Here is a 16,188-nt window from a genome sequence, read left to right on the forward strand (position 1 = left end):
GATGCGATCCCATAATTTCCCGAGGACAACTTGGTCTCCTGTGAATGAAGCTGGAGCTGAGCCTGCTGTGACGACCTGACATCATGCTGGGGATGCACCTTTCCCTCTCAGCCGAGGTGGAAGTGCCGAAGGCTTCCCAATAATACATTTTCTTCACTTTAAACCTTTGTTAAATCCAGCAAGCTCTTTGACATTGGAAACTTTTATGTGCTGTGTTAGTTGGTTTTCAAGCATAAACAAATTGATTCATGAGTGGATAAATCTGATGCATCTTTTAAATGGAAAACCAACATAATTTTCCATCAGAGATCTGCTAATAAAGCACATTTACTTGGTTAATCCATTTTTTTTTTTTCCTCTGCCGTAAGTGCAGAACATAAGGTATAAAAATACCAGATCAATAGCCAAACGAGTGATCAGAAACCCTGCGTGGGCCACCTTTTGGTGGGCTTCTTGCAGGACTCAGCTTTCTGGTTTTGCTGCCTGAAGCCCACTCCCAAAGTCATCCTGGAGCAGCGAGGCTGCAGCACTGCATCTGTCCTTGCAAGTCCCAGGGGACAGCGGGTGCAAAGCCACCTGCATCTGGGTCCTCGTGGCACCAGCACTCCTGCTTTTAGAATTAGGTAGGTTAAAGGTGTTCGGTTTTTCCCCTTTATTTGTTTATTACGATTATATTTATTATCGCAGAATGCGCTGGGTAGCAGAAAAGTGCGTAAAAGACAAAGGCACCTTCCAGTTCAGCCTGCCAGGGAATCTGCACAATTTCCCCTTCTTATTCCTCTGTTGGAGTGCGGCAGTGTTATTTCAAAGGAAAAGCCTGCACAGCCTTGTCTCTGCAAACACCGCAACCGTTGCTCGATCGGCGCAACTCTCTCGTGTGAGCTCATTTACCACGCGGTTGCTTCACAGGCTGTGGAGAATTGCCTCGTACCTAATAATTCTGCTAATTTGCTTAACTTGCCCAGATTGCAAACAGCCCTGCCCTGAACAAGCAGCTTTCTAAATGAACCCCTAGATGATTTCTTGACAAGAGGGGATAGGAAAGGTGGCTGGCTGGGGAAGTTGAAGCTCACAGCCTTTTTATTTTTGACCTTTGGGCCAGCATTCAAATTTGCTTATTGGGAAAACCGCATTCAAAGTGTATTTTCTTCAGGGATTTACAGTACCCTTTTGCTTCTAATTATTCTCACTTGATGTCTTCCATAAATTACTTAAAGATGCTTCTATTAGGGAGTTCCTGTCCTTTTAATTATCTTGCTAAAACCTCCTTGCTGGTGGCACCAGGACTGCCAGCCACACAAAGCTGCCGGCTGGTGGCTGCGAGCAGTGAATTTGGGAGAGTACGTGGGTAATACAAAAGGCTGAGCAGTCCGGGAAAGAAATGAAAACTGCAGCAAAGGTAAATGTCAGACTATTTAAAGACAATGTTGACTATTGATTTTTTAGAGGAGACTACCTCTTCAAAGGATGGCAAGCGTTCCTTCAGATGCAGAGGAGGCAACTTAGACAGAGGGGAGAGAGGGAGGTGAGCGAGCAGGGAGGATGGAGATTTTCCCAGAGAGAAAAATGAAGCCTTTATGAAGCCTTTGGGATTAAAGACATGGCTTAGTTCTTTCACAAAAATCCACCCTTCAACCCACTTAAGCACTGTGCCTTCCCCAAGAAACAAAGGGCAGGGAGGTGCTGGGAAGCACTGATGAGCAAAAAGGAGATAAGCAGCCTAGCACTTGTTTCACTGCAGGTTCCCAGTGAAAAATGAACCTCCAGGCACCCCCAGCCATTTGTTAAGTGGCAAAGCTCACCGAAGCTCCTGATTCTGCCTCCAGCAGAGATGCTCTTTGCTCACGGGAGCAGCTTGGGCTCAGTAAGCAGTGCTCACCGTTCCCACCTGCACCTCTGGGCACATGGGGCAGGACCAAAACAGCTGTAGTTGCTGCTGTGGGCATCCCAGAGTGCATGGGACAGCTAGCAAGAAGCAAAACCATCACTATTTCTGTACCTGCAGCTAGCAACTTGTGGGAAATTACTAGCAAATTGGCAATTTGGGGTCATCCTTTAGAATGACAGGATGGGCTTTATTTCATATGGTTTAAGGGAAAATCAAGCCTCGAATAAAAGCCCTGTTTTTTAAAAAATGAAATGCATGTATATATGTATATAAAACACACGTTATATGTATATTAAAAACAAACAAACAATTTTATTGGGAATCTTGAGTGACTCTGTGGAAATAACATTATCATCTTATGTTACACCAGTGTGTCTCTGAGCCCTGGCACACGCAAACTACCCAGCTCTGTAGTTGAATTTAAATGAAAAGTCTATTACTCATAAATAAAGGGGGCTAGGCTGGTGCTGTAGGTTGAAGTGGAAGGCTTGATCTCTGTTGGAATTTAAAGATTGTAAAATGCCACTTTGAGGCATTATGCAGTTGTGCAGAAACACTTCTCCTGCAGTGCATCTACTTCTGAGAACAGATCTGGCCCTAAGAGCTATTACTCCATGTTTTTAAGGTGCAATCTGTCATCCTGCAAGCTTCCCCGCATGAAAAGCTTCAGGATCCGGTATTGAAAGGGCATCTGCAAGAGCTGCAAATAGCCCTAGGAGTGATCCTGGAACAGCCCTGCTCATGGCAGCAGCTGTTAGTGGGGCAACACCGACCTTGGTGGGCTTTGAAGGGGGCACACGAGAGGAGCAGACCCTCTGCACCTTGCCCTTCCTCTCTACAAATGTTTTTGAGAGCTTCAAGATCACGATAGGACTTAAAACCCTTCTGGCAGCCAGCTCAACTTGCAGAAAACCCCAGTTCCTCACAGATCCCAGACACAGTGCAATGCGGTATTACTGCCTGGGGTAACTTTGGGTTTAGATGTATTATTTCAATAAGGAGGTCTTCAGACAGCGTTAAATGACAGATGATATAATTTCTGAATGTGACGTTCATCTGAATTTTATTTTCTGATGTTTTGACTCATTGACTTGATGTCTCTCTATTATGCACACACCTCTGGAGATGTTGCTGGCAATGATTATGCGTAGCATCAAGTTAGTGAATAAAACCACTCCAGGAACTGCTTTACAGATCACAGTATCGTTTTCTCTGTAATTGTCCTACAAACGGTGGAAGTTATATGGAGGGAGCAGCGTTCTCTGACAGACTGCATATTTTTGCAGCACGCATCAGATCTCACTTTGGCTGCTGAGACTTATTTCTGATGGTTCTTGGGGATTTAACTTTAAGACCAATGTATTTTAGTATCCATATACACTCCACTCTTCATGTCATCCGGCAGCACCGGAGGATGAGCTGTCTCCTTAATATGGATGAGACACCAATTTATCTAAGTTATCACCTCACAATCTCTCATTCATCTCTGCTGTTAAGTGCTGTGTTTCTGACACCCGTACCTAAACTATCAGCAACTTCTCCTTCAATTGAAACCATAAGTAATTTTTGGCTGGAAGCTCTTGTTATGTGTATAATGGCTTCTTCATCTCCCAGCTGGAATTTGATGATAGGTGACTGAATCAGGCTCTGGACACCTATTATTAAACCCACAGCACCACACAGACCCACTCAGCATGGTAAATCAAAAGTCAGGGCATCTTTCCACCACCTGAAAATATATGGCCAAATTAACACGTCCCAAGCTCACTTTGAACAGCACTGCAGCCCTGCGTGACAGCCCAGGCGTCTGGCTGCCAACTCAGCAAAACTTTCCCCCTTCCTGATGCACTCCCAAACCTGCAAAACTTAGCCCTACTCCTGATATTCTCTTTATAGAAAGTCCCGCTGGTATTATGTATCAAATAAAGCTCTCATTATTTAGTTGCTGGTTCCTTCGTGCCGTTGCTCTCATTAATCATCCTGTTCTTCAAGCCCCATGCTACAAGCCGTTGGGACTGCCTCGGTGCACACCCCTCAATTATAGGTTGTGTCCTCTGCCCCTCCAGGCTGGTCATTTCCATCCCTCCACATACCCTGGGGAGTTCCTGGGGTCCAGCCCCACATCTCTGGGGGCCTCTTGGCTGGAGTCCCAGTGCCAAAAGTCATCTCCCCAACCTCGTCTCGGGGCACCTGGGGATGCTCCCGCTGCAAAGGGCCCTGATTCATGCCTGTGTTTAGGGATGCTGCAAGGATGCAAAAGGGAAAACTCTGTGGTTGTGCCCCAGATCTGTTCAGTTAATCCCCACATCCCTTCAGAAATTCTTGCCAACTACTGAGGACAGGGAATTTGCTTACCCCCTGCTTGGCTTCACCTCCAGAGTCCAGCACAGATGGTGTCTGGATGAGCCCCATGCCCTGGACACCCCTCTGGCAGAGGAACCCAGCTCTTTTTTTCCCTCCCTCCCTTGCACCAAGCAGCAGCACTTCTCCCTGCAGCACGGGACCTGGGGAGCTTGCCACTTTCTCTGGGTAATATTTTTGGGAAGCACAAATATCTTAAAGCTCTGGATCCTAATTCCCTTTGTGCTGAGGATAAATGCAAAGAGACAGAAGAGCAGAGGAGAGCAGGCTCCCCTCAACTGTAAGAATTCACCAAATCCAAGGGTTTATTCATTTTATTACCCTTGGAATTCATACGTATGCATATATATATGTACATGAATTCATATAATGACACATAATTAATTTAGAGTTTGGCATTTCAGAACAGGTAATTAAAATAGTTCATTGTTGATTAATCACTTGCAAAATAAATTATTAGCAATATCACTGTTAGCATTATGTTTATTACTACAATTTAGAGAAATTAAGACAGTTCACTTACATTAAATTAAACATGAAAGCACAGATGTAATGTACCCTAGACAATATCTATTTACTCAGAGAACAAATGTGATGTGTGCATTACAGTACATTTGCTAGGTCATACATCTTGGATGGCCTCTGCATGTCACCACCAGAAACCTAATACCGACACACGGACAATTCCCATCTCTTTCCGTAAATACAAAAATAGGCTCTGCTGGACCTCAGCCCCTGCTCGGCGCTGCAGCCTGCTCCAGGCAGCTCTGTGGGATCTGTGGGTGCTGCAGGATGCTCGGGTCTGCCTGGGGCAGGGAGAGAAGGCAGCCCAGGCATGGGGAGCTAGCGAGGACTTGAGGGGCCGTGCCAAATGCAAGCACACAAAACCCACAAACGGCAAAGAAAATCAAAATTTCCCATCCTCAGCAGGCCCCCCAGCCACTCTTATGAGCCAGATTATGGCCAAACTGCACAGAAATTGAATAAATCTCAGCATGACTCACTGAGGTACTAAAGGCTTAAGCAGATCGTTTAAGCATAAGTTGAATTTGATGCTTAAGCATACCATTTAGGTATAAGTTGAATTATTTTTAATCAGCTGTGCTCTCTGCTGGGGTGGGGAGAGACTTTGTCCTACGAGGAGATAAGCATCCCTTGCCTTTGACAAGTGTTTTGTCTGGAGGCCATTCCAAGCAGAGTCGAAGGAAGCAATGGGGAGAAGTCAGTAGAGATGAAGAGGATGCAGAGCTCCTCATGACATCTTCTTTGGATCTGTCTCTCTGTGGTTTTATAGCTATGGGAAATAATCTATAATTAGGTGTATAAAACAGCTCTCTGATCTCTTTGCTTCTGGCCCAAAAAAGCACAAAATTGATAACTCAATTATCGCTGCTGGAAATACAAATAAATTAAAGGCACATGGTAGGAGGAACTCCAGTGGAGGGACACCCATGTGACACTACAGCTCCTGCTCTTTAATTGAGGGGCTGCAAAGCTGCTGGGGGTCAGGCTGGAGGGGACTGGGTGCTCTTTGTCCTCGCACCCCTTCTGTGGGGGCTGCTTGGGGCTGGATGGCCCCCGAGCTGATGGCAGACATTGGCAAAAGCACCTGGGGACAGCAAGAGCGCCCTCACAACTGGACCCAGGAGAAAAACCAGGGTGAAAGCTTCCTGAAAGAGGCAACATCATCCAAAATTCTCAAAAGGGTTCTGAGCTCAGCTTGGTTATGGGGGTGAGGAAAAGCAGGGCTGGGTTTAAACAGTTTTCCACAGAATAAATTAATGAGTGCCTAATCCTTTCCCCAGCAAAATTCCCGGGAGTTTTCATTCTGAATTTACAACCAGAGCAGTGTAGGATATCAGGGGTCTTCTTCATTTTCTGCCAAGTCATCTAGCATTTACACAAAACCCTCTCTCCGCTGAGGCTTGTTTTTAATGACTTCTGGGCTGAATTAACAGTCTGTGCCGGTGTGACAATGACAATAGTCGCTAATGACCACTCTGTTTGCCTAAGCCACATGCTGAGCACTGATTTCTGTCCCTGCCTCAGATTCTCTTTACAAAAGGGTTTCTGGCTCTTTCAAAGCAATTTAAAATGTGTAGGATGAACTGGCCTGTCCATCCCTTTGATATTCTGCTGCCTGGAAGTGTCCTGGAGCCTACAGGGAGCATCTGTAGCAAGGTGTGACCTGGAATGATACCAAGAGCAGGAGAAAAGCCTCTGCATTTCATATCCCATTCGGCTGACCAACAGAATAACCAGGGAAATTATATTTAAACAGCCTTTGATACAATCCCAACCAGATCAGAAGGGCAAGTGCAGTTTCATGGAAAATTCCATTTTTATTCTGCAGCACACTTTGGGACCCCACGGGGAGCACGTGACGGTGCAGACACGGGGTTTAGTTTAAAGTGGAAAACAAAAGCACTTGGCTTCCCCAGAACCTTTGTGTCTCTTCCAAATCATTCCCCCACCCCGTGTTGAACAGGACATTTGCACCCATGGCATGGAGGAGGAAGGGAAAAGGTGAGCTTTGTGCAGTGCCATTGCCTGGTTCAAACGATGCAAAGCCCAACCAGGACCACCAGCACCCCATGACGGCCGTGCAGGGGAGGAGGCATTGCCTGGGGAAGGTGCCAGCACTGCTTACACCACTTACCTTTCCTCCCCTTTGCTCTGGCCATAGGGATGCGCTGCTATCCTGCTGGAGCAAAAGAGATCAGCACAATATTCACTTTATGGACCTGATTTTTTTTTTTATTTAGGCAGCAGCATCACCCGTGAAGAAGCCTGGTGCATGTCATCCTTCCTCCCTGCCCATTGTGAGGGGCAGACATTCAAGCAATTCTATCTGAAAGCTTTTAGCTCCAGTAACTGATGATTTATATTTGCGCCGTAATAGTCAGATATAGCAATAATAGGAAGGATTTAATTGTTTTAATGAAAGTAGCTTGTTCTGCATTTGAATTGATTTACTAAGTTTGGATGAGGGAATATAAGAACGGATTTAGCTGTGCTTTCCGTGTGCCCCGAACAAAAAAGCCCAAGCCATTTCACAAAAAAAGTAGCTTGACATACTAAAACTCTTAATAACTAATATCTGCATAACTAAAGGCAATAGGAGCAGCCCAACCTGAAGAAAAAGGGTTTTACAGGAATTAGTGTCTCGCTGTCACATTTGTAAAAGGGACAGATGCATTTTTCAGATCTTTGCACATTAATGGCTGTATTTGATTCAAAATACAGTCAGTGAACCCTCAGTAAATGGAATTAAATGGTATGTGTCTGATTTGAAGGTGACAATCCACCAATTGTTTCTTGTTTGAATTACTACCTGCGTGGCTGGGCACAGCAGTAATTGAAACTATAATGTTTCATTCCTCTTTAGCTATAATTTATCTGGAAAGTTCATTCACTGCTGTTCTGTTCTCCCTCCTGAAATCTCTCCCTTAATCGTTATTGTGCTGTCGGGCACTGCATCCCTCCTGCACACCCAGAGCCAGACCAGATCAAGCAGAGGGATGCCCAGCGTTTGGCTGGACCTGCCCCAGGGGATTCGGTGTATCCAGTCCCAGGGCTCTGATTTCCCTTTGGCTGGGAGCTCGGGGGAGCGCATCCTCACAAGGCCCTTCGTATTTCCCATCAAAACCCCAAATATACGATGGCTTTGAGACCGTCTTATGGACAGGCCAATATTCAGCAGCACCAGGTGCCGAACATTTTGTGTGGCCAGGATTATCAGCTGAAAGGAGTACCAGAGGTCACTCTTTCTGCTGTTCGTGACTTTCTTTTCCACTTTGCCCACTTCTCGAACACTACACAGAGGTGGGCTGTGGCTGCCACAGTAGGACCAGTGCTGGGAATATGCAAGGGATAACAAAGAGATCTCCTCTCTCGTGAAGCTACCCATTTATGAGCAATTTCTAGTCTGTTTTCACCCAATATTGATAAACAGAAGAAAACGGAATGTGTTTTATTCACCCATAAAGTCTGACATTTCCAAAGATGGAATCAAATTATCCTCCTCGTGTCTCTGCAGCTAGCTGGGTTGCCGGCTAGATACGCCTGTGCACTGCAGAGCAATGACACCGAACTTCTGAGGGTTCAGAATGAGCCGGTCTGAGACAAGCAGGGACATTTTCCTTACAAAAAAACACAAATCACAGAATCCAGATTTTCTGTCACACTATAACAGCACTTTGTTCTCTCACCCTCGGACCAGGAAAGCCTCAAACTCTCTGTGAGCAGTGGGGCTTGCTCTTGGCAGAGGTGTTTCTACAAGAGATTTTGTATCTTCTTGAGCTGGTACCACAGCCGGTGTTCTGGGGGTGATTTGAGTGACGAACTTTGGATTTTGGTCTCCTTTTGGGGGGTGATTCAGATGGAAATCCCATGTGGCTCATGTTCAGGCTGTCTGGGAGCGTGGCACTGATATGAGAAATTGCAGGCAGGGGTTGAGCTTCCCGCTACCTGCAGGCACAGAGGGGTCTGAGAGGAGGCACAAAGAGGGGATTGTAGGAAAGAGGACAGTGGGTTTTAAGAGACTTAAAGCTGCTGGTTCCCAGAGAGCCCAGCTCTGAGGTTCTGAGAAGCCCAGGGAGTGTCCTCGGCAGATCAAAGCCCTGGGGCTGATCCCCAGACACAAGACATGTGGAGATGCTCACGGCAGGCACTCCTGGCACCGCTTTACCTACCTGCACTCCTGCTGGGGTGTCCTGGCACCTTGACAAGACATCCGCACTCGAGACCAGGCTGAGCTAAGAGGATGGGTGGAGAATAGAAATGAGCAAGGAAGGACCGGCATCTAAATGTGGAGGGAGCGTGGCAGCCATGAAGAGAGCTGGGGAAGTGTGGGGATGCAGTGAGACGGAGCTCGTGGAGGACGGGTGCTGAGGTGGGAACACATCACCCAAAGGTAGCTCCTTCCCCAGGCAATTCCCTGTGTTTCTGTCCCAGCACCAAGAGGACCCCTGGGCCCTGAAGCGAAGGCAGAACAGGGGAAGGATCTCTTCTCCCTGCCCTGGACCCAAAGGCTCCTGAGTTTCCCCTTCCAAAGCTGAAGATACCACATCCACCAGCCCTGGCGTGGCTCTCAATAGCCTGGAAGCAGTAATTGATCCAGGTCATGGCACTATTTTCTTCAGTGAAATCCTCAGCAACCAAAAGCAATCCCAAGTGCCTCAGGTGGGGATTTCACACAAACTGAGACCTCCAGGGTTGGTCTACAACATAGTCCCTCCCTTTCATCAAAAGGCTGTGTGTACACATTGTCTGTGAAGGGCTGTGCTTTCAACCTTTTGAGGTTTACCTGTTAAATATTCTTTTTTTTTTTTTTTTTTTTTTTTTTTTTTTGCTCACCTCAGAGTGAAGGCTGAATAATTGGAGCAAGTGGCTGCATTTCTCAAAATAAAACTGGGATTTGTAAGTGCCAGAGGAGGTCCGTGGTGCTGGAAGGGGAAGGTAATTGACATTCCCTTCGGGAAACCTCTTTAAAAATTCGGGCCCTGGTTGCTCTGGATTTATTGTCAGTGGCAGAATACAGAGGACACGATAATCCTCGCAAACAAACAAACAGCACGACCAAATGCAACTAAAGCAGAAGTCCAGTTGTGCTGTGCATCCGATGGCAGAGAGGGGCTGGCCAGGACCTGTCTCGTGTTCCAGCTCTTTCCTACCAGTGATGATGTTAGAACTTTGCAACATTAAAAATAAAATAAAATAAAATAACAATAACAATAAAAAGCCAATAAAATGCTTCTAAACAGGGCTGAAAGGTGTCCTTGCCCCATCCCCAGGTGCCACAGGGCTCCCCGAGATGCTGCAGGGACGTCCAGTGGAGTGACTTGGCACTGACAGACTGCAGGCTCCCCCAGCTTGCCAAGATTTCCCGAGAAAAAATGGAGAGAATTTGTGTGGCATCCCACACCCCACCGTGGTGAGAGGAGAGCCTGTCTGCTCCCCAGCCCACATGCCACAGATAAATAAATACCTGTGTATTTGATAGACATTTATATCTATGCACCCACACTGCTGCAAATATGGTGTGTGCTAGGTGCACAGCACAGGCTGGATTAATCCTCTCCTGGGTCACACCTGCTGTTGCAACAAAATGTGCATAAAATGACACTCTTAAGAGAAGAGCCTGCAGCAGCTTCTCGCCAGCTTCTGCATGAAGGGCAGCTTTGATATTCTTGCTCTTGGGATATTTGCAAAAGGGAACGAATTGTTGTCCGTTATCCAAGTCTCCCTCTTACACACTGCTTGGTCTTTCTGAGAAGGGCACTTGCTGTACGCATGTACCAGGGCTCTCAGCACCTGGCAAGCCAGCCCTCGTGTGCTAGGACAGTTTGCTCCCGGCTGGGTTGAAGTAAAGCCTTGCATATTGCTTGTTCATCTGGATTTGCACAAGCACTTTTAGTCATAAGCCTCCTGCAAAATGAGGGTGCATCTCTCCTGTCTTGGTGCCATGCACACCAAACCGATGCAAAATTAATAACTAAAAAAAATAAGTTTTCAGCTGCTCCTTTACCAGGGGCTGCAATTCTTTCTTGGCATCCTTTTGTAGGTGCTGCTGCAGCACCGGGCTATGCACGCCTTGGACATTGCCACGTCTTTACCCCTCACTTCTGCTCAAGGTCTGTCCTTTCCCATTAGGTGATTGTGCAGAACAATGTCCCCACACCTCCCCTCGCTGTACCTCTGTCTCCAAACTGCAGTTGGGTGTCTCGGGCTCTAAGTGCCGACGGGAGCACAGCTGAAAGCTGATTTCTTAGCGTCTGATTCAGGTCCTGCCTCCGGTGATGCCAGACTGGCTGCTGGACGGGAACACGGCGCTCAGCGTGCCGGTGTGAAGGAGAAAAGCACTCGGGCACTTCAGGTGCAGCATGGGGCAGGGCTGGCAGGCTTGGGACCCCCACTGCACCCACAGCAAGATCGCTGCACCTCCCTCTGCTGTGTTCCTAAATGCTTTGCACACCCTGAGGCCGTGCAGAACAAATAACCACAGGTGCAGCAAGGTGCCTTGCCCCCAGACGGGAGGGTGGGCAGCAGGGCTCTGCACAGGCAGCCCTGGGGAGCAGCAGCTGTACCCCGCTGCCTTCCCGTCCCCTGGGGGGGATGCTGAGGGAGACACCAAGGGGAGCAGCCCAGCAGCTGGGCTGCAGCTGCCCACTGAATCTTTCCCAGCACGCCCACCCCTCGATCCTCCATCTGCGGCGGCAGCTCCGGGGGTGCTTTGGGAACGCACCGAAATGATTAGATTTCGAAACAGGCCAGCAGGCACTTAATTCCTGATTATCTACCAGCCACTTATCCCACGGAAAAGTGTCTGCAGGGAGCCAGGCGTGGGGCAGGGCGGCTCCGGCAGCACTTAGCTCGAACTGCTCTCCCAGCAAAGATTACCTGGAAACCCTCTGCAAGCTGCAGGCACCGCTGGCTTCTGCCGCAGGCTGCGAGCAGAAAGCTCCGATTCAGAAATCAATGGCAGGGTCGTGCTACCGTGGCCACCGAGCTGAGCTCCTGGCAGGATGCAAGCAGCCTGCGTGCTGTCGGTGGTCTGGAAGAGCAAAGGTTTTGGCAGGGCAGCGGTGGGACAGAGCTGGCGGTGACTTTGTGCCCGGGGTGGCCACGCAGTCCCGCGGTGGCCGGGCTGTGGCCACTGCATGCTCGCACATTATTCCTGACCCGGCGTCGCGAGGATAATTCTTGCTGTCACGTCTGACATTTAGCCGTACAGCGAGCCTTGCCAGGAAATTGCCATCATTTCAGCTCGGCTCCCAGCTCCCATTCTGATTTATATTTTTGTTTTTATCCAATTTTTCTGACTTGTTTTGGTAGGGTGGACAAAATGTTCTCGCTCAAGACAGATGACAGTTTGCCGATAAGAGGAGCAACTTATCACAAACAGCTCCGATTCCTTCTCAAATGCTTAGTCTGTTGGAACGGCTTTAAAGCCTAATGTGATATTGTAGGTTAGCCCCAAATCTGCTTTCCCTCTTGTATTTCATACTTTATGGCTCGGAGCATCAGTCCTTTTAAAACCAAACACTTCAATCTTTTTCCGATCATCCATGCTCCCCCATTCCCCGCCCACCCCCATCCAACAATTTAACTTTTTAAAATTTTCTTTTGGTATGGCGAGTAAAACAAACACTGTGGATGAGTGACCTCTTGGAAGCTTGGTGTCCTTGAGTCTAACTTTAGAAATCGTTTGTCACAGGCACAGAAATGTGCGTTGCAATCAGAATTAGCTGCCAGATTTTTTTCAGACAATTCTATTGTAATTTGAGTGGCATTCCTGACAATAGTTCAGGTTCTCCAGCTTTTCCCCCATTCCTCAGCAAACAATGCACTGGAAAAGAAAACTTCTCTTCTATTCTGGATTAAATATCTTTTTTTTTTTTTAATTATTTTTTTTTCTTTTGTATATATCGAAGAGAAAAATAAATGAGAGGAAGAAGAGAGGCAAGGAAAAAGGAAACTGAACATCTTTGGCTATTACCAGGAAATAGGGATGTGGTGTCTTGTAAGGGCACAATCCACCTGATTATTTTCTTTCCTTTGTGTTTTTTAATTCTAAAATTTTCATTTTAATACCCGCTGTGAAATTAGGTCCCAGTTCGGCAAGGTGCTGAGGCTTTGAACATTGAGAGCACGCCTGAAGTGCCGCAGCTTTAAACCCCATCCCACAGAAAGGACACTCATCACCTCCCGCACCTTCAGAGGAAGATGCAGTGTTTTATTTAGGATCCAGAGCATGTCCCTAAATATCAGCCCAGCTCACAGCCAGGCGAGCACCGTGCCCGTAACAGCAATGGGCAACCTACATCACGGAGCTGGCCAGGGCTCGCCCATGGCTAAACTCTGTAATGAGAGGGAGCTGGACCACAATCTGTGCATAGATATGGCAGGAGGTCCAGAGGACATAAGAGCACAGTGAAAAAGTATTCTGACCAAGACGCTGAGGTTAATCCCACCTCCTCCAGATTCCCCAGAGAAGCAGATGTTCTGCTGATGGCAGAGCAGGAGCTGTGCAGGCAGGGGACAGGTCCCGAGGGGGCCCTTCAGGGAATGAAGCAACCAGCGACCTAATTCCCAGCTCTCCTGCTAACAGAGGAGGCTGGATGGCTGACCACAGCGAAGAGAAGTGGGCGACCTGCTGGCTTTGTACTGTGTCTGTATCAGAGGGCTCCTGAATGCACCTGCACATCTAAATGCACAACCCAGTGGGCTTTCCAAACCTTTGATTATTTCTAGCATTTTGTTTCCCTTTTATTATCCCAAATAATATGTAATATTTTAAGGTACGGCTCCCTTAGAAAAGGCAAACCTGTTTGACACAAAAAAAAAAAAAAAAAAAAAAAAAAAAAAAGCCTTTTGTGAGCCAGAAAGGGCTGTGGGCTGGGCTGAAAAGGAGACATCTCCCTTCTTCTGCTGCCCCATGGCAGATGCTCACCTGCAACCCCTTCAGAGAAAAGTATTACAAAGTTATCAAACGTCAGCAAAATGTGGTGGTGTCAGTGTGTTTTGAATGTATGTAGATCACAAAGCTCCCAGATCTCTGCTCAACCCAGAAACTGCCTTGCCGTTTAGTTTGATGGGGTTTTGGTCACTGCACAGCCTGGAGGGTCCTGGAAAAAAAAGAGTCCTGGGGGTGGGCATGTACTGGGAGCCCCTGGGGACGTGCAAGGTGGTGAGGAGTGGGAAAGCTCCCCTTCACCCGGCTGCTGAGCACCAGAGTCCCTCCAAATGCAAAGATAAATCTCCAAACCAGCACCGAGAGACAGCCCTATCCCATAAAGCGCTGGCTGCTCTTAGGAACGGAATGGAGATTTCTCCCGCTAATTATAAAAATGCCAGGCAAAAACCTGCACAGCATGATTTCTTGCATTAAACAAATTTTATGGCGGAGAAGACTTTTAGCAGCCCTATTTGCAGAGCTGGCCTTTTGCCAGCTTGCTGTCATTAAATCTGCCGATCTTAAGTATCAGCTGCACTTATTCGAAGGGGCTATAAATAAAACCCTGAAGCCTGTTAAAGGAGCCTGCCTCCTCGGGCTGTTTGTCAAGCCCGTGGACAGACTGACACCGTGGGTGTTTTGGGGGGAACTTCCCCACATGGCTGGGCCGAGCACGGGGCAGGCCTTTGACACGCGCATCCTTCATGCCGCGAGACACACGGCGCTTTTCCGTTAAAAGAAACCTCGCTTTATATGCTGGCAACAACCAGCTGTCTGTGTTCTTTTAAGCAGTCCTTGAGCACACTTCTGGAGCTTGAAGGAGTTCAACCTTCGCCTGGCTGCAGGGGTTAAAAATGAGCAGGAGTGTGGGGAGAGGATAAGAAAGTGAGCCGGGGTCCTTTATAAGACAACGAGGTGTTTTAATGTAAAATATGGCAGAAGTCACCATTCCCAGGATGCTTATATGTTATCTGTTATGCTTCTGCTCAGGACTGCAGCATCTCTGGGCTGTGCCTGGTGTGAGCAGCCCGTGGGTCTGCAAAATGCCTGGGATGTGCTGGAGCAAGCAGCGAGGCTCTGTGCTACCAGCACAGCCCTGTGCAAACCGCCTAGCAGCACTAATGTGTGCTTAATGACCCATGGCCCATAAATGACTAAGATGCAGGAATTAAACTTACAATTGACTTCCTTACCTCCCCCCCCAAAAAAACACCTTGGATCTGAAGTTCCTCGTGGCAGAAGCCCATGGATGTGCTCCTCGGCTTGCAGGAGCTGCAGCCCGCAGCAGAGCCAAGGAGGTGGCTGTCACCCTGCCAGGCGAGACATGGGGCAGCTCCAGATCGATGACACCCACACAGGAGAGCTCACTAGCAATGCCAGCTTTATTTTGGTGAGTGCAAACTAATGAAATTTAGAGGTTTTAATAAAAAGAATAGAAGCTACCCTTTGGAAACGAAACTCATAACCGAGCCAATTGCATTAAGGAGACGAGCAGCTCAGGCGTTTTCCCAGAAGAGTTCCTGTGCTTTTGGCAAGAGGCAACAAGCCCTGGCTTACCCCAGCGATGATCCCAGCTCTGCATGAGCCAGAGACCAGGGCTGTGGACATCAGGACCTGCAGACACCACGCTGTCTGTCCTGTGCTTCAACAGGGGGAACCTCTGCGAGGGGCTGGTGGTGATTGATGCTCGCAATGCATCCAGTACCGAGCAGGTACCGGAGACCATTTATCCCTTTCCCATCATCTGACCGCTCAGCCAAGGGGAAACTTCACTCGTCATGTTCTGAATTTTAAAACATAGCAGAGAAATTGTTGAAAAGGCAGTGAATGGGGAGGAAGTAGCCACAAAAGCAGAGCAGAGGCATCCCCAAAAATGGAGACGAGCACCCAGGAGGAGAGCCGTTCACAGAAAACAACCTTGAACATTTCCCAACAGGACAGATGTATAATTTAGAGCAACCTGGAGGCACTTTGTAGCTTGTTTATTTTACAGGCATTATGCTTCCTTCTCTTGTAGTTCTCTACTTGCAGATTTTCCCCTAAACACTTCACTGGATTAAAGATGTAGGGGGCTATCCTGAGGAGGGGGGACAGGCACATCCCAGTCACTGAGCCCAGCAAGGGTCAGATCTGGAGAGCTGCCGGGCTTTAACTGCTCTGAAACAGCAGTTCTCTGCCCATAAAGCATTAACATGCATCAGCTGTAAATAAAACCTTACAGACGGGAGACCTTTCACAATCTCCAGAAGTCTCTGTTCCAGCCCGTGGCTGTATACAGTTTAGAACCTGCAAGTTTTCTTGCAGAAAAAAGATTCTTTTTTGCTTGCTTGCTTGCTTGCTTGCTTTTCTTTTTATTTCTTTATTTCTTTCTTTCCCTTTCTTTCCCTTTCTTTCTTTCTTTCTTTCTTTCTTTCTTTCTTTCTTTCTTTCTTTCTTTTCTTTCTTTCTTTCTTTCTTTCTTTCTTTCTTTCTTTCTTTCTTT

The 16,188-nt window shown here is 47.6% G+C and overlaps 1 long non-coding RNA gene across 2 annotated transcripts in view; it reads left to right on the forward strand.

Moving 5' to 3' along the window:
• The window catches only part of LOC118176540, a 38,315-nt gene that overhangs the window by 21,553 nt on the left and 574 nt on the right, over positions 1-16,188 (forward strand). The window contains exon 4 of one of the 2 annotated variants that reach the window (XR_004755463.1): positions 14,976-15,096. This is a non-coding gene — a long non-coding RNA (uncharacterized LOC118176540). Of the gene's footprint in view, positions 1-9,612; positions 10,756-14,975; positions 15,097-16,188 lie in introns of those variants that run through there. The other variant, XR_004755464.1, reaches the window with a different exon arrangement.

This window comes from Oxyura jamaicensis, chromosome 20, assembly GCF_011077185.1.
Source record: "Oxyura jamaicensis isolate SHBP4307 breed ruddy duck chromosome 20, BPBGC_Ojam_1.0, whole genome shotgun sequence".
Classification (NCBI taxonomy): Eukaryota; Metazoa; Chordata; class Aves; order Anseriformes; family Anatidae; genus Oxyura; species Oxyura jamaicensis.